The sequence below is a fragment of the Salvia splendens genome, chromosome 22 (assembly GCF_004379255.2).
Source record: "Salvia splendens isolate huo1 chromosome 22, SspV2, whole genome shotgun sequence".
Lineage (NCBI taxonomy): Eukaryota > Viridiplantae > Streptophyta > Magnoliopsida > Lamiales > Lamiaceae > Salvia > Salvia splendens.
In genome coordinates this window covers 16509900-16528859 of record NC_056053.1, presented here as the reverse complement: position 1 = coordinate 16528859, position 18960 = coordinate 16509900, and the positions used below count along the sequence as shown (strand labels likewise).

Below are 18960 nucleotides of genomic sequence, written 5' to 3'. Positions count from 1 at the left end.
AAATCATTTGTGCATCTGAAATTTTTTTTTCGCCTTTATTTATTTGTCGAGAGAAGTATTTCACTTTTGGGTCAAACAGTTATTCTTTTACTATCAATTAGAAACCCGTTTGTTATGAGCCCAAAACCTTTTTAATTCTTCCTTCTTTGAGACAACATTAGTCCTCTTAATTTTAATCCAATGATATCTATCACTCTTCAATTTCAAATCCACAGTAGTTATCTCAAACAAACCAAATCTCCTGAAAAATCTCCAACAAACCAAATCCAATCTTTACAGATACACACACCCATAGTGATATATATACACCCCCACACGTCTCCCACCTTTGAGAAACCTTGAAAAAAATATAGAGAGAGAACCGAGTTGGAGAAGAGAGTTTTCTGCCACCTAAGAAGGTAATCACCGATCAATTCCTAGCATTGAATTCCTTGCATTCATTTAGGATAATTCGGAATCATCGTACTCTGTATAAAGTGTCATTTTTTTAAGTTAGCCCTTTTGTATCCTCTGAGAAACAAATCGAAAATCGATTAAGAGAATTAGAATTAGAATGATTTTGGGGGGAGAGGGGACGTACCAGTCGCAAAGGGAGGAGCGCCAGCGACTTGCGGTGAGCCGCAACGGCGGCGCCTGGAGCTTCCGCGGCGACGATAGCAGGTTGAGGAGGTTGAGTCGGCGCTAAAACTGCAGTGTATCCGGCGAATGGGGACAACGACGGTGGCGCCATGGAGAATCGCCGGTGCGTGAGAGAGGGAGGAAGAAGATTGGAGTTTCTGTTTTGAGATTTTAATTTGGATTTTAAGATTGAGAGAGAGTGTACGGATGGAATAAATGAAAGAGGAGACCTTTTATTTCTTGTTTTTAAATTTTGATGCGGTTAAGTTTTAGTCAAAGGAAATATTTAAATGGACTAGAGTTTTGCTTTAAGTTTTGGGCCTTTTGGCAAATAATTAGAGGAATTAAGTTTGGGCCAGCCTTTCCTATTTTGAGTTTGGGTCGGAAGTGGCGTATTTTTAGTGATTGGTTGGAAATTCTTGTTTTATTAATGGAGTTTTATATATATATATATATATATATATATATATATATATATATATATATATATATATATGGGAACGTTATTCTCCTATTCATCCCTTAGATCCTTTATTCTTCTTAATATGGGCCGTTAGATCTCATTCATCAACGGTCCAGATGATCTGCATTATTACACTATAATGGTGCATTATTAGTCGGTGTGCATTATTCAACTGGAAATTTGCATTATTAAATGATACGTGGCACCAATCTAACCGTCGGATGACAAAATCGTGGGGCTGAGATTAAAAAGAACAAAGAACAAAAGATACAAAAAGGAAATGAATACATCTATATATATATATATATATATATCAATTGAATAATGCACACCGACTAATAATGCACCATTATAGTGTAATAATGCAGATCATCTGGACCGTTGATGAATGAGATCTAACGGCCCATATTAAGAAGAATAAAGGATCTAAGGGATGAATAGGAGAATAACGTTCCCCTATATATATATATATATATATATATATATATATATATATATATATATATATATATATATATATTCCCGAGTTGATGCTGATCCGAGTTTTTATACGAGAATCCAGAGATTTTCCTAAGAAGAGACCAAGGATAAAATGAGCACTCACATAGGAAGCATACATTCTTTTAATTAGATGTTTTCTTGAGTTTTAATGAGCTTATTATTTTTTATTTTAAAAGGATTTTTCTTTCGCAAGCGAGTTAAGGACGGAGTGAGACTTTTCAAGTTATGAAATTTAAGCGAACGAGGTGGGCTATCCTACATTATTGTATAGGCTTACTTTTAAATTTACGCAATATCTTTCAAGTATGAGTTATGAGCTTAAATTCCAAATATAATGTGCCATGCCGTATTTTGTTTTTGAGGATGTGTCTATCTGATCGCCCTAGTGGGGAGTGAGTCCCTACTAGAAGTTATGAGTTTAATCGAATTCGGGTTTGTCTAGGGAGTGAGTCTCTATTCAAGCTAGTGTACACAGAGGGGATCGTGCGCTATCTTTCGAGTTGGCCGGTCTAGTGATCGAGAATGTAGCCACGTTCTCGTTTCACATATGAGGTTCACTTATGGTATGAGGAGAGAGAAAAATGGGCTGCAGCCATACTTTTCAGCGAGAAAATGTTTTGGTGACTTGGCCTTTTATAAAACTCAGAGTTCATTTTTAAATGCTGACACAATATTTTATGAAAATTATTTTGGCATGTGTTCACTGGGTACATCAAGTACTCAGCCCTGCATTTATTTTTAAAAATGTGCAGGTCGAGCGTGACGGGTGCGGTGGGTGTTGAGCAGACCATTGAAGAAATTTAAGTGTCTAGAATGTGTCATGTCTTCACACGTGGCATATTCCTTCTCTCAAATGCTTCCGCTGAGTAGTTGTTTTCTTTTGAGTTCTTGTATCCCTGAGATAATATTCATTTTTGGAGTTGTTGATTGTTGAGATACTCTGATTTTATTCGAGCTATTTCCATTTGTTTCGAGCTATGGTCGATTTGTGTTGTTTTCCTCTTTCTTCCCCTCTTCTTTAATCCTCCCCTAGTCGCGATCAACCATGTTTTCTATCCTTAAAAAATGCGGGCGTGACAATTTACCCTCTTATTTTCATTAAAGTATGTAGTAATTTATTATTCTTTCTTTATTCATCCACTTTCTTCTTTTTTCTTTCCCTTTACCCTATAGATAAATACTCCCTCCGTCCCAATAAATATGAAACGTTTGCTTTTCGGCACTAGATTTTATGTAGTGTTGTTTTGTGAGTTAAAGAAGACAGAGTAAAGTAAGAGAGATGGAAAAGTAGAGATAAAGTTATTTCTATTTTAGGAAACGTTTCATTTTTAATAGGACAACCCAAAAAGGAAAACGTTTAATGAGACAGATGGAGTATTAATTTATGCACAATGCTCCTCCACCACACCACAGTACATTAAACACCCCCCTCTCTCTCTACAAAACATAATTCTTCGGGTATGCCCTTTCACTTCTCTTTGGAATTCCTTATGGAAAGATTGAATTTTTAGGGAATCTTGGTTCAAGATTTTGGGTCGTTGAAATGAGGTTTATGATTTCTGAGGAGGCGATTTGTTTGGATTGGAATTTTGAATGGTACAAAATTACATATTTTAATGAAGATATGAGAGTATGATTACATATTTGGGAGTATTTGAGGTATTCTGGAATAGGGTCTTTTAGGTATAGGGAAAGAAAAAATTAGAAAGAAGAAAGGAGATGATGAAAGAAGGAGAAATAAATTATACTCCCTCTGTCCCTTAAATGTTGTCCCATTTTGACCCGACACGGGTTTTAAGAAATGTAATAAAAAATGAGTTAGAAAAAGTTAGTGGAATGTGGATCCTACCTTTATACATTTATTTTATAATAAAATGTGAGTAGAAATGAATTAATGAAATATGGGGTCCATTACCAAAAATGGTAAAAGTGAAATGGGACAAATTTTGTGAGACGGACGGAAATGGAAAAATGGGACAAACTTTTAGGGACGGGGACGGAGGGAGTATTAGTATATTTTATTAAAAAAAGAGAGAGTAGATAGATTGAAATAGCCTTCATTGCCTTAAGAGTACTTAGGTCATGAAAATATTAGAAATTGCCAAAAAGTAGTTGAATAGATATTAACTCAGTTGATTTGAACCTCAAAAGATATTATATATACACATTTAGGGCTTGTTTGATACTATGGTTATGTTAAGATAAGCCCAAATATGGATATATATCTGAATATTTCATGTGTTTGATATAAAACTATAATGGGCCTTGTTTTTTTCAAAAGCCCAACACGCACAACACACACCAAAACAGCTCGCCATCACCATTCTCTTCTTCCTCCTCCTCTTTCCCTCACTTCCCCCAAATTCCACCCACCTGCTTAATCTCCCACCCTAATTCCTCCGACTAACCCCCCTCGTGTATTTTCCGCCAACTTTCCCACCCTAATTCCCCCATCGCCATTACCTTCCGATTCTCGTGTATTTTCCGCCAAATTTTTGGGGGTATTACGGCTGCGGAGGATCTCTGATTGTTTCCGATAACCATGGGTTCGATTGGAGCAGATCTGAGCCGGAAAATCCACCCCCGAGCGGTGGACGACTTCGATCGGTTGCCGGACTCGCTCATCCTATTGATCTTCAATATAATCGGAGACGTCAAGCACTTGGGGCGATGCTGCGTCGTTTCGAGGCGGTTCCACTCGCTTGTTCCCCAGGTCGACAACGTCATTGTCCGCGTCGACTGCGTGATCTCCGACGACGATCCTTCCTCCACCTCATCCTCCTCGTCCTCCGCCTCCTCCGCCGCCGACAAGTCGCGCCACCCGATCTCCTCCTTCTTCCGCACCTTCTTCTCGGGACTCCAAACGGACGCCCGGCGTGAGAGTGACAAATGCGGTGTGTGAACGGAGACAGCAGAATGAGAGAGATGGAGCTGCCTGACTTTGTTTTCCCAATTTGAGAACTAGAGAGAGAGAGGTGGAAGTCTTTGTCACATAGAGAGAGAGTTTTGAGAATGATAATACAAAAGTTTAGGAAAAAGAGATGGGGGTTGGGATTGTTTCTGTTTTGTGAATTGTAGAAGATGACACAAAGAGAGAGAAAATAGGAGTGGAATGGCTGTGTACGTGTAGGAAGAGTAGGGAATAGGAGTAATAGTTTATTTGTTTATTTCTTTAACTTTTAGAGTAGGGAAATAGGCCCAATAGGCCCAATAACATATATATCTAATCTGTGCATAACCCAACCAACGTATCAAACGAGCCCTTAGGATAGTTGATGTACCAAAAAAGATATTCCCTCCTTATTTTAATAGAAAGACATTAAATTCGAGTATAGACGCGTATAGTATATTCATGCATCTGTATTGGATTTTTTTTATGAAAGTTTTACAGTATTTGAGTGTCTGAGGAATTTCTCTATTCTTCGTTTAATAAACACGTAATTTACATGATTTTAATAATCGTCCTCATTTAAATTTGTGAAGCTTTGTCGAATGAAAACTAGAAAGACAAATTTTATAAACAGATTAAAGTAAAATTATGACTATTGGTTGTGGACAAAGAGAGTATTACTCAAACCGCAAATATTGAATTCGAATAGAATCTTCCAAGTACCTCCCACTCTTTGGTAGGAATCAGGAAACACCAGTTCAAGCTATTTTAGTTTTGATATGTTTACCATCACCATCATATTTGGAATTACAATTTACAAATCGGGATATGAATTTAAAAGGTCGTTTTGATTAGATCCAAAATTTCTAAAATACTGGTCGAAGAAAAATATTGTGTAGATATTTTACTAGATCGGGTAGCATTTAAACACAATTGCAAGAGACACTAGTGAAAAAAATCCTAGTTATGATGATGAATATGCCCAATAAGGTAATGTGTATTATCAATCTTGAATGGTAAATGCCCCCATGGATTATACTTCCTCCGTTCCATAGTAATAGAGTCATTTTGTCATTTTGGTACGTTCCATAGTAATAGAGTCATTTCCCTTTTTAGTAAAAGTCAATATATTTTTCCACACCTACTCTACTCTTTCTTACTTTTTTCTCTCATCATCTTTCTACCTTTTTCATTTTTCACTTTATTCTCCCTTCCTAACACAATTTTTCTTAATCTCCGTGCCGAAAAAAAACGCCTTCATTACTATGGAACGGATGGAGTACTATGTGACATGGCGAGTTTACATTCTTGTAAATCAATCAATAAGGGTAAACACAATGCCCCATTACCCCTAGAAGGCTAGAACGTAAAAATGTATGCAGCTTGCAAAGCAATAAAAATATGTAGAGAAAAATTCATAGGCCGCTGACAATCAAAATGTCAATTAAGTAGCGAATCTGAAAGAAATAGTACCAATCAAGTAGCGAGCGTTTCAACAAACTTAGCAGCTGCAGCGATGCCGCTAGATATTGCACCTTCAACACTAGGCATCACGCAGAAGTCGCCGCATATTGCTAACTTCCTCTTTTCTACCCACAAGCATTTATCCTCTCGTGCAATGCTGACAGCCGGGAAGGCACTTCCCCTGAAGACATTCCCATTTTCGCAGGCATTTAGTAACTCGTGGGAAACAAAGGCATAAATGTTCTCCATCTCAATATCTAGAGTAGAAAGTAGCATTGGCTAGCCTATACCAGAAAAATGGAACAAGTATTTGAACCTCATATCACAACTTCTAATCAACCCTAGTCTACTGGTCCCTTATCCATTTGAGCAAGTTGTTCGTAGAAACTTATATAGATTCACCCTATGATTGGACTAAATATTATTGGGCATATTCATCATCAGGAAGGCTGTGGGATGAATATGCCCAATTGCAAGGGATATTATTATGTAAATCCTAGTTTACTATTCAAGATTAGTGTAAACAGATAACAATAGGATGATGCGAACCATCTATGAGCTTTCTTGAAAAAAGGCTGTGGTATGTCAATGCCAGTTCTGTGGAATTCTTGAAATAGTTCCTCAGCCACTTTTGTTAATAATGCAGGGGAAGGCTTCTGGAGTCCTGCTTGAGAGATGATGAGCTCCGCATATTTGGCAGTAGAGTGCAGCACCCAGCACTCACTACACATGAAGGGAGGAAACGTGTGTTACTTCAAGGGGGGAAGGGGAAAAAGGAAAAGAAATGCAAGCGAAAAAGTTTATAAGCATATTCCAAATCATAACAACCTAGTAGTTGAACGTCCCGGCTTGCTGCTGTCACAATGAGCCCAGCTTAGAATTTCAGAGTTCTTGAATGAAAAACCTTTTATGGGTATCTAGCCACAAGAGTTAAAAGATGAAGAAATTGTTAAAATGAGGTGATGTATGATGTGATCATAGGAAGGGAATCTCTTCATTGAATCGGATTTACATTCACAAAACTGGTAGTTCAGTAACAACAGGGCAATATAGAAGCATAGAAGGAGCTCAACAGGATATGGAAGTTTGTAACGTTTTCCCTACATTACAGGGTGAATGAACATTGAACACACTTACAGATGAAAGTGGTTCTGAAAATGCCAGCATAAGAGCAAAGCGAGGAGACGCTGGAATTTCTTTTATCTGAAAGCTGTCTCCTGAATCTGAACTCAGATCTACATAAAATAAGCAACTCGATTAATGGGAAGTATACCACATTGCTGACAACCAATCTGGAGTCACAAGAGTAACAGATACATATAAACTGGTTGATGGAATAAGGAGTAATACGCAAGGCTTGACCAGTAACTAGTAGACAGAAGACAAGAATGCAGATAAATATAACATATGTCAAGTCATTCACTGAACTCCATTTGAACAAGACGAGTGACAATTCATTGGTTAATATTATAAAAAGAAATGGAGCTTTGTACATGCAATTGTCAAGAAAATCAAGAAGAAATATTAATTTGAATGGAACATACTACAAGACAAGGAAACTAAGGTAGATTCTAGCTTCCCAGTTTTAAGCTGTTTATTGACTCAAACCTGTACTTGCGTACCAAGATATCGACTAGCAGACTACTAATCCTAACAGCCCATAGACAAACCTATAAAGATAAACAACTGAATCATCCTATCTCTTGCACCCTTAGCCCACTCAACCGATCTTCACTCCTGACCTAAAACTCTATTTGCTGATTGTTATCAGAATTGATTGGCTAATGCAATATCAGATTGAAGAATATGCAAAAACAACATATTCTAGTATTTACATATGAGAAACAACACCAACACCACAACCAGATATGTGAACTGAACACAGTACAGATCACTGTATAAGTCAGTCTGAAATCTTCACTTATACCAATAGGTGGCTGTTTTCCAGTGACATCTGTAAACCTAGACAAAATGTGTTCTTGTCTGTTGCTACCACTCCCACAAAATGGCCAACATCTTGTCCATCGATGCTTGTCAAGGACCATGCATTTTGATCCATCAACCAATCCGACCTTCCAATAGTGTGTCCAAACCTGGTTTCAATCCCTAATTGATAAACAAAAAACAGAAAAAATTATAAACACTTGAAGAGAGTGCCCAAAGAACAGAATTAATGAACCTAAATTCTATACCAGGCTCTTGGCATAATGCTTTGCAGACAGAGTTCATTCCAGGCACACCAACATATCTCGTGTTCACTTCCTGATCCTGAATCAATCTAAACATCAGGAAGGAATACATTCTCTTCTATAATAAATGAATCAATACCTAGTACACACACACATATTTACTGTTGTTTTTGCAATACTATGGCCTTATTTATAATTACCGTAAATGATAACTGGTTATACATAGTATTGAAGGTTTTCCTTGTTGAGCCCTAAATACTGTTGACAAACTGGAGGAAGCATGCGGCGCCCCAAAATTCGGAGAATTCCCCACTAGAGATTACAAAAGTTTGCAGTCTTATCTACTTCTTACAAGCACAAGAGAGAATAAGTATACCTGTACAGAGAAGCTACTTACAATAAACATAATTGTGACAGTTTTACACACAACCTCAAGCAAAGCAGCAGAACAACGTTTGTATAATCCATCCTACTAGTACTAAGATGTTGATATTAGTTCTAACTAAGGTGTAAATTTGCAAAATATCTGAATGAAGATCTGATTTCAAACCTCATCAACGGTGACAAAACTTCTCGAGCTATAATCAAAAGAGCCAAATTTAGCTTTCCACTGAGCCACTAGACCTCTTGATTCCCAGGCATTAACTAGACTCTGCAGTTCTGAATTGGTGGCGTTCAAAATAAAATAGGGCGCACCATGGTCGAACGATAGCTCTCTCCCATCTTCACAATGTTCTCTAAACAAATAAATATACATAAATTGTTCAATAATTCTTCTTTAGCACAACAAAATCAAGCAGAGTAGACACCAAAAACAACAAAAACCAAAACCTTCGCTGCGACATGCGGCCGCCGGGGCCTCTGGCAGACTCGAAAATGGTGACGGATATACCGTTCTTAGCCAGAATCGACGCACAGACTGCTCCTGAAACTGAGAAATTGCGATGCATCAAGTGCGTTGATGAATCGGCGAATTTTTGATGGTGATGAATGCTGAAAGATGCAGATCACGACACAGAGAATTTACGTGGTTCGATTTACTGAGGTAAATCTACGTCCACGGGAAGAAAAGAGGGCAGAGTTGTATTGCTTGATCTGTTTTCTACAGCTTACAATACAGACTTGCTATTTTATATTTGATCTCTAGAGAGCGAGAGAGTCTAACCCTATCTATCTGATCTAGGTTCTATTTATACAAAGGACCAAGATCGTGGCATGCAGCACCATTTACTAGGTAGTGGATGTCGTGGAGATCGTGGCGATCTTGCATGGGTCCACTATCCTGCATGAGTTAATGACTGCTTGACACCACTAAATAGATCGTGGGTGTAGTGGAGGTGGAAATCCTGCATGAGTCCACTATCTCCTAGTTCGGTCGAATACTGAGACCGAACTGCTGAATTATTGCCGAGCAGCTTTTGCCGATCTGAGAGTAGAGCTTGATGCCGACCTGAGAGCAGAGTTTGATTGGTTGGCTTTTACCGAGCTGTAGGCTGGGGCCGAACTCTTTGGTTGTGCCGAACTGAACTCTTTAGTCATGCCGGACTGATACTCTTTAGTCATGCCGAACTGATACTCTTTCTTGGGCTTTAGGCTGATGGGCTTTACTGCTGTTGGGCTTGTTTAGTACGTACTCCATCACTACCCCCCCGGAAAGCGAAGTGAATTACTTCGGCATTCTGGATAAAGGTACGGGGTAAGTTGATGTTTGTCCTCGGTCTTATGAAGTGAACTCTTCTTTGACCGGACTCGTCTTTGGTCTGATGAAATAAACATCTTTGACCGGACTCGTCTTTGGTCTGATGAAATAAACATCTTTGACCGGACTCTCTTTGGTCTGATGAAATAAACATCTTTGACCGGACTCGTCTTGTCTGATGAAATAAACATCTTTGACCGGACTCGTCTTTGGTCTGATGAAATAAACATCTTTGACCGGACTCGTCTTTGGTCTGATGAAATAAACATCTTTGACCGGACTCGTCTTGTGTCCTAATTTGGCGAGTTTTATCGCTCGGATCGGACTTTCCGTTGTCCTAATTCGGCGAGTTTTATCGCGTGGATCGGACTTTCCCTTGTCCTAATTCAGGCAAGTTTTATCGCGAGAATCGGACTTTCGTTGCAGTTCGTTTCAGACGAAGTGCTTGATTCTTAAGCTGAATTGCGGTCTTGTATCCTCTTTAGAAGCTTGGACTTCACAATCGTTGGCTTATTGCAGCTCGTTTCAGACGAACTGCTTATTTAAGCTGAATTGTGGTCTTGTATCCTCTTTAGAAGCTTTGACTTCACAATCGTTGGCTTATTGCAGCTCGTTTCAGACGAACTGCTTGTTTAAGCTGAATTGTGGTCTTGTATCCTCTTTAGAAGCTTTGACTTCACAATCGTTGGCTTATTGCAGCTCGTTTTAGACGAACTGCTTGTTTAAGCTGAATTGTGGTCTTGTATCCTCTTTAGAAGCTTTGACTCACAATCGTTGGCTTGTATATGTTCTAAGAAGGGGATCAGCCTTCGAAGAACAAGATACCTCAGTAACATTTGTAAGAGACGACACGCACAGAGACAGACAAAACACACAGACAAAACGCACAGAGACAAACAAAGACCAAGCAAACCAAATAAAGCACATTGACCGAACAGGACTCAAGACTGACTGACCGGACTGTCTCTTACAAATGGAACTTCTTGAGGTTGGAAATGTGCCATGTTCGGGGTACCTGTTCTCCTGACCTGTGAGCCAATCTGTAAGACCCTTTGTCGAGGACTTCTGACACCCGATACGGACCTTCCCATGTGGGTTCGAGCTTGCCCAGCTTTTCTGCTCGGCTTACTTCGTTGTTTCTCAAGACGAGATCTCCCACTTGAAATTGCAGCTTCTTCACCCTTTGGTTGTAATACCGGGCTACTTGCTCCTTGTACTTGGCTGCTTTTATGCATGCCAATTCTCTTCTTTCTTCGGCAAGATCTAGCTCGGCTCTCAGTCCGTCGTCATTCATTTCTGCCGAGAAATTTAGAGTTCGGGGACTGGGTATGCCGATCTCCACCGGAATCACGGCTTCAGTGCCGTACACAAGACTGTACGGAGTTTCACCGCTGGAGGTTGTGGGTGTAGTTCGGTAGGACCATAGGACTTGAGGGAGATTTTCTACCCATTGTCCTTTGGCTTGTTCTAACCGAGCTTTTAACCCTTTCACCAGGATACGATTTGTTACCTCCGTTTGTCCGTTTGCTTGTGGATGAGAGACCGAAGTGAACCGCTGTTGAATATTCAGCTCTTGGCACCAATTCTTGAACGTCTTGTCGGTGAACTGAGTCCCGTTATCCGAAATGAGGATGTGGGGTATGCCAAATCGGCACACTATGTTCTTCCAGACGAAGTCCAATGCCTTTGAGCTCGTTATCGTAGCTAATGGTTCAGCCTCCACCCACTTCGTGAAGTAGTCCACGGCAACGATAAGGAATTTCATTTGACGAGGAGCTTGAGGAAGTGGTCCCACTATGTCTATGCCCCATTGCATGAAAGGCCAAGGACTTTGCATAGTGTATAGATCGGTCTGCGGCATCCTTGGGACATTTGCATGAATTTGGCACTTCGTACACTTCTTGACGAGCTGCACTGCCTCTTGTACCATGGTTGGCCAATAATATCCCCATCTCAGAACTTTTTTAGCTAAAGCTCTGGCTCCGATGTGGCTACCGCACGATCCTTCATGAACTTCTCTGAGGATGTAGCCCGTCTCTTCTGGTCCTACGCACCGCAATAACGGCTGGAGGTAAGACTTTCTAAAGAGGACTCCTTCATGAAGTTCGTACCGAAGTGCTCGGCACGTGATCTTCCGAGCTTCTCTCTTATCCTCGGGCAATTGTCCTTGATCCAGATACTGCAAGATCGGCGTCATCCAGTTCGGCGAGCTGGATACTGAATGTACCTCGGCTTCATCAATGCTTCGATGCATTAATTCTTCCGCCTTTGAGCTCGGATCTGAGGCCAACTTACTTAAGGTATCTGCTCGGCTATTTTCCGCTCTGGGAATGCGGATTATCCGAAAATAGGAGAAACTTCGGCTGATGCTTTGCGCTTTGTCCAAATACTTCTTCATTCTCTCGTCACGAGCTTCACTTGTACCCAACATGTGATTTACTATGACTTGTGAATCACAATGGACTTTGAGAGATTTGACGAGCAGACTTTGCGCTAACTGGAGTCCGGCCAGGAGGGCTTCGTACTCGGCTTCATTATTAGTAGTGGGGAATAGGAACCGAAGTGAGTAGGTTACCTCGTGTCCGTCGGGAGCGACAAGTAAAATACCAGCTCCACTTCCCATCTTGTTTGAAGCTCCATCTACGAATCCGCTCCAGCAGTCCGGCGGCTCTACTTCGGATTCCAAGGGCTGTGCTAGTTCGGCATTGGCGGAATTTTTCTGTTCGGCAATGACAGGGATTGCTTGATCGAACTTGGCCTCTGCAAGAAAATCTGCCAAGGCTTGTCCCTTGATGGCTTTCCGAGGTAGGTACTCGATTGTGTGCTCTCCCAACTCTATAGCCCACTTGGCGATTCTGCCTGATGCTTCTGGTTTGGTCAACACTTGCCGAAGTGGCAGATCAGTTAAGACGCATACCTTGTGAGCATAGAAGTATGGCCGCAGTCTCCTTGCTGCATTTACTAACGCCAGAGCAATTTTTTCCAGAGGTTGATACCTTGTTTCTGGACCTCTTAATGCTCGGCTTGTAAAGTAGATGGGAAACTGCTTTAGGCCTTCTTCTCGTACAAGCACCGCGCTGATGGTTTGATCGGATGCCGCTAAGTATAAGAAAATCACTTCGGCATCTGTTGGAGCAGAGAGAATTGGAAGCTCGGCTAAATAACTTTTGAGCTCGTCAAAAGCCTTTTTCTGCTCTATGACTTCAGAGACGATTTAGTCTTCCCGGCAGGGAGAGCGTCAATAGTTAGGATTACTCCATCATATTGCGGCTCGTTATCGTCTTCGGGATCCTGTTGCCTTTTCGGATCCTGAGGGGCGCAGTTCGCACCTCCCTGCTTTTTGTTCTTTTTCGGCTGCTTGCTTTGGTATTTTTTTAACGTCCCTGCTTTCACAAGGGCATCAATACCTGCAGCCAAATGTCGGCACTCCTCGGTATCGTGACCGTAGTCTTGATGGAAGGAGCAATATTGATCCTGAGGTCGGCGCGCGGCCGATTTCGTCATCCGCCTTGGCTTTTCGAACATATCGGAATGCAGTTCGAAAATTTCCGCTCTTGACTTGTTCAATGGTACGAACTGAGCGGGCGGCTTCTCAGGATTGAGACGTGGTCCCAATCTGCCTTGTACCGGTGCCCTTTGAATTCTTTCAAAAGGAGTTCGGCGAGGAAGCCTCTGATCGCTATGATCGGGCTTCTTTTCGTCTCCTCTAGATGAGCTGTCTAAAGACCGTTTTCGACGGTCTGCCTCATCGGCACGGGAGAACTGGTCCGCAATGTCCCACATCTCTTGAGCTGTTTGCGGACTGCATTCCACGAGCTTTCTGTAGAGAGCTCCGGGCAGGATTCCATTTTGGAATGCCGAAATGACAAGTAGATCGTTGAGATCATCTACTTGTAAGCATTCCTTGTGGAATCTCGTCATGAAGTCGCTAATCTTTTCGTCGCGACCTTGACGTATAGAAAGCAGCTGAGCCGAAGTGATCCGGGCTTCCGCTTTCTGAAAGAACCTCCTGTGGAAAGCATCCATTAGATCTCGGTAGGATCTAATGCTGCCTTGAGGAAGGCTGTCGAACCACCTTCTCGCGTTCCCGATAAGCAGCTCGGGGAACAGCTTGCACATATGGACCTCATTGAGACCCTGGTTCGCCATGTTATATTGATAGCGTCCCAAGAAGTCATGAGGATCCACTAGCCCGTCATAAGTCATTGACGGTGTCCGGTAGTTCCGCGGCAAAGGAGTTCGGGTGATATCGTCCGAGAACGGAGTCTTTAATGCTCCGTACATGGCGAACCCGATATTTCTTCGGTACGGAGGAGATGAAGTTCTCCTGTGGTTCCGGTACCGAGGAGGAACAGGAACATGTCGGTGTTGAGGATTCTTTCTCCTGGAAGACACGTCACTACTGCGGTAGCGACTTTCATGTCTGGATGAGGAGGGAGAATCCGCCGTTGTCTTCTCCGGCTGTTGGCTCTTCTGCAGGAAGGTTAAGAACTCCTCCTGCTTCTCGGCCAAGAACAGCTTGACAGCTTCATTTAAATCGGGCTGCTGGGAAGACTCGGTGCGATGACTCCTGGAGTGGCTTGTTCCTTCTTCGTGAGAACCGGAGGTAGATGTCTCCCGAGGCCGTTTTTCAGACCTGCGAGCTGGACTAGCTTCCTCACGGTTATCACGAACGGTATTACGGGTAGTGTGTGATCTGGTATGCATTTTTTTGGGGTGGAAAAAGGGTCAAAAATTCGCTTTATCACAAATTTGGTTCTCTGCTTCCCACAGACGGCGCCAGTGATGAATCGGCGAATTTTTGATGGTGATGAATGCTGAAAGATGCAGATCACGACACAGAGAATTTACGTGGTTCGATTTACTGAGGTAAATCTACGTCCACGGGAAGAAAAGAGGGCAGAGTTGTATTGCTTGATCTGTTTTCTACAGCTTACAATACAGACTTGCTATTTTATATTTGATCTCTAGAGAGCGAGAGAGTCTAACCCTATCTATCTGATCTAGGTTCTATTTATACAAAGGACCAAGATCGTGGCATGCAGCACCATTTACTAGGTAGTGGATGTCGTGGAGATCGTGGCGATCTTGCATGGGTCCACTATCCTGCATGAGTTAATGACTGCTTGACACCACTAAATAGATCGTGGGTGTAGTGGAGGTGGAAATCCTGCATGAGTCCACTATCTCCTAGTTCGGTCGAATACTGAGACCGAACTGCTGAATTATTGCCGAGCAGCTTTTGCCGATCTGAGAGTAGAGCTTGATGCCGACCTGAGAGCAGAGTTTGATTGGTTGGCTTTTACCGAGCTGTAGGCTGGGGCCGAACTCTTTGGTTGTGCCGAACTGAACTCTTTAGTCATGCCGGACTGATACTCTTTAGTCATGCCGAACTGATACTCTTTCTTGGGCTTTAGGCTGATGGGCTTTACTGCTGTTGGGCTTGTTTAGTACGTACTCCATCATGCGTGTCGCCGGCAAATCGGTTTAATATGAGCTAATTTAAGCAAAATTTACTTCAAAAATATGAGAAGAAGGGTGATGCTGCTCACTGCCGCTGCCGATCACGGCGACCTTGGATGCCATGGCTGTGTTGCAGATTAGTCTTTTTTGAGATCGAGTGACGCTAAACAACTATTGATGAATTGCAATCGATTACAATTTAAGTTGTGGATTCCATGAATGAATTGAATTGACGACGGGTGTATGTTACGTGGAGGAATTGGAGCCCCTTATTCGGTAAGGCCATCAAACAGACTTTATTGTTAAGAGCATCTCCAATGGTGGCGAGCGGTCCGGCTAGCTGATTTCCGGCACTCGCCAGTCCGCTCGCCGAACCATTGGAACCAGCAAGCGTCATTTCGGCGAAAAAATCGGCTAGCGCTGGCCGATCCGCGAGCGCTCGCCGATGCCCTCGCCGGTCCGCTCGCCGCCTTTGTAGGCGGTGGACCGGCTAGCGGTCGGCGAGCCAATTTAAATTTTTTTAAAAATAATTTCGAACCACTATATATACGCGATTTGCACGTCATTTTCATTCGCACCACTTGTTTTAACGAGTACTCTTTCTATCTTAATTTCTGTACAAGATCAACAACGGGAAATGAACAACGTTGGTGGTAGTGGTGGGGATGCTGAGGAGTACGAACGTCGAATGAACGAAGCGTTAGAGGCCTATACGAACCGTAAGATTGATCGGCTGATGTAGAGGGCCTTGCAGCCGGCGGTACCTCGACCACGACCAGTTATCCACCGCCGAACAGTGATTGAACGTGATCAGGTAGTTGCACACCAGCGCCTATACGCAGACTGCTTCGCACAGGAGCCGCGGTTCAACGACAACCATTTCAGTTGCCGTTTTAGGATGAGCAGAGCCCTGTTTATGCGTATTGTTAACGCCTTGGAGCAGGGATATCTGTATTTCCGCTTCAGGCACGATGCGGCTGGCATACCTGGCCACACACCTATTCAAAAGTGCACTGCGGCAATCAGGCAGTTCGCCTACAGAGGGGCGGGAGACATGTGGGACGAGTACCTCCACATCGGTGAGACGACTGTCCTTGACTGTATGAAGTATTTCTGTCAGGGCGTGATTGAAATTTTCCGTGATCAGTACCTTCGAAGCCCTACTCACGAAGACTGTCAGTATCTGATGCAGATGCACGGGGAGAAGCATGGGTTCCTGGGTATGTTAGGCAGCATAGATTGTATGCATTGGGAGTGGAAGAACTGTCCCGCTACCTGGAAGGGGTTCTACACGACCGGCTACAAGGGAAAGAATCCCACGATGATCCTGGAGGCCGTTGCTGACTACCGGCTATGGATTTGGCATGTGTATTTTGGGATAGCCGGGTCGAACAACGACCTCAACGTCCTCAACTCGTTGCCCCTTTTCAACGAGCTGTGCCAGGGCGTCGGTCCGGCCATCAGTTTTGTCGCCAACGGGACCCAGCATGATATGGGCTACTACTTAGCGGATGGGATATACCCTAGGTGGCCTGTCTTTGTGAAGACGATCATATGCGCATCGGATGAGAGGAAGGCCTACTTTGTGGAACTGCAGGAGTCGGCGCGCAAGGACGTGGAGCGCGCATTTGGTGTGCTCCAGTCTCGATGGGCGGCAATTAGGGGTCCAACGCGTTTGTGGCATATCGACTGCATTGCTGATATAATGTACATCTGTATTATCATGCACAACATGGTTGTCGAAGATGAAGGTTTACGACTTACTAGTTGGGCCAACGACGATAATGAAGCCGATCCAAGCCTCCAAGCACATGCCGACATGCGCCAAGTGGATGCTCATATTCGACTGCAAAATGATTTAATTGAAGAGTTGTGGGCGCGGAGGATTGCACGGCGTTAGTTTTTTTTTATTATGTAATTTTTTTAATGTACCTTCTTTTTTTTAAATTAATGTAATTTTTTTAAATTAATGTACTTTTTAATTTTAATAATATAATTAAATTTTCCCGTATCTGTGTCGTAAATTTAATTTCGTATTTTGTGTGATTGTCAATTATTTGTTTTATATAATTAGGGGTAATGTGGCTAGACTATTGCTGGGTTATTTGATGTGGCAGGAAGATTTTTAGTGTTGATGATGTGGCAGGAGGAGTTTGTGGCTGGCTATGGCTGAGCGAAAGCCATTATGGATGCCCTAACAGCCAAGTTGCTTTTAGTAGTAGTAATTTTGATTGTAGTACTGATCAATAGATATCTCATACTCCTATTGAATTGATGCTGATTTTAAAGTAAGTATGTTAAAAAAAGTAAGTGAATTGTGCATCTTAGGTAATACTATTAGTTTTATTGTAATCATAGTATGTTCTAACTTTTGAAATTGGAATCTAAAATTACAAGTTTTATTTTCTCGCAATTCTCTTGAAATTGGAGTATTATGATAAAATTAAATATGAAGTGACAAAAAATGAATATTGGTTTAGATAAAATGATGTCATTATATTTTGAGTGTTAATTAAAAGATGACAATACATCCAAAATGACGCATTTTTGTTGTTCATCACAAAAGTTAAAAGAATTATTCAGAGAAATATTCAAAAACATTGTTTGAATAAAAGATAAAACTAAAATATGAACTCCTAGAATTGGATTGGGCGGATTGAAGGCCTCGTCTTCAATCTTGCGACGAATACTCGTCCTCTGCTCGTTCTTCTCTTATTCCTAGGTGAAAAACTGAGATTTTCTAGGTTGGAGGCTTGTGTAATTATGTAGGAGGCGTGCCATGCATCTTTTACTAATTAGGGCTCTAATCTCCATCATTAGAACTGTCGGCCAAATCTGACGGGTCGCCAGGTTCGTCGAGCGTCGAAGCTAACGGCTCGCCAGCTGCTTACGGCGTTTCTGAGCGGAGATCCTGGCGAGTCGCCAGGTTCGTCAAGTGCGAAGCTGGCGACTCGTCAGCCGCGTACGGCTTTTTCGCTCTTTTTCATCCCGAATGCTTCCTTTCGCCGTTTAAGCTCGTTTTCGACCCTTTTTCTACACATTCTTCACAAAGTGGTAAAAATACCAATATCATAGAGAAGTAGCTACAAACATGTTTCAAAGTACACAATATATGATCAAAACCATGTAATACTACCCTCTAAAACCATGCAAAAACCAAATAAATCAGTATGGTTTTTGATGTGGACGTGTGTCTTCCTTCTTGGCTGCTGGACTATCTTCAATTCACATCCCTTGAGGTGTCTCACCCCATCAATCGTGATTATGTGTATAGGGCAGTCTGGTATATACTATTTCCTATGTCCTTCAGTATGTGTCTCACTTTGACCCGGCAGAAGTTATAAGAAATGTAAAAAAAAGTGGATTGAAAAGGTTAATGGTATGTACGTCATACTTTAATATATTAGTTTTATAATAAAATGTGGGTGAAATTGATTTAATGGAATGTGAGGTTCATTACTAGAAGTAATAAAGTGAAGTGGGACAACTAATTAATGACAGACTAAAATGAAAAAAATGAGACACATAATAGAGGATGGAAGGAGTACTATTTTATCTCAAATTTATTCATTTATTTTATTATTATTATTATTATTATTATTGTGTAAACCAAATTAGAGTAGCATGATATATCAATATTTTATATGTAGAATATTTTCTATTTTCACACCAT

The 18960-nt window shown here is 41.8% G+C and overlaps 1 long non-coding RNA gene and 1 pseudogene across 1 annotated transcript; both read right to left on the bottom strand.

Annotated features, from left to right (window-relative positions):
- Nucleotides 1–208: 208 nt before the first annotated feature.
- LOC121786435 lies at nucleotides 209–1034 on the bottom strand. The gene is made up of 2 exons (XR_006047162.1): nucleotides 581–1034; nucleotides 209–467 (listed from the first exon to the last, which is right to left on the bottom strand). It is a non-coding gene; the product is annotated as an uncharacterized LOC121786435 (long non-coding RNA).
- Nucleotides 1035–5817: 4783 nt separating this feature from the next.
- On the bottom strand, nucleotides 5818–15531 carry LOC121788038 (annotated as a pseudogene).
- Nucleotides 15532–18960: the final 3429 nt, after the last annotated feature.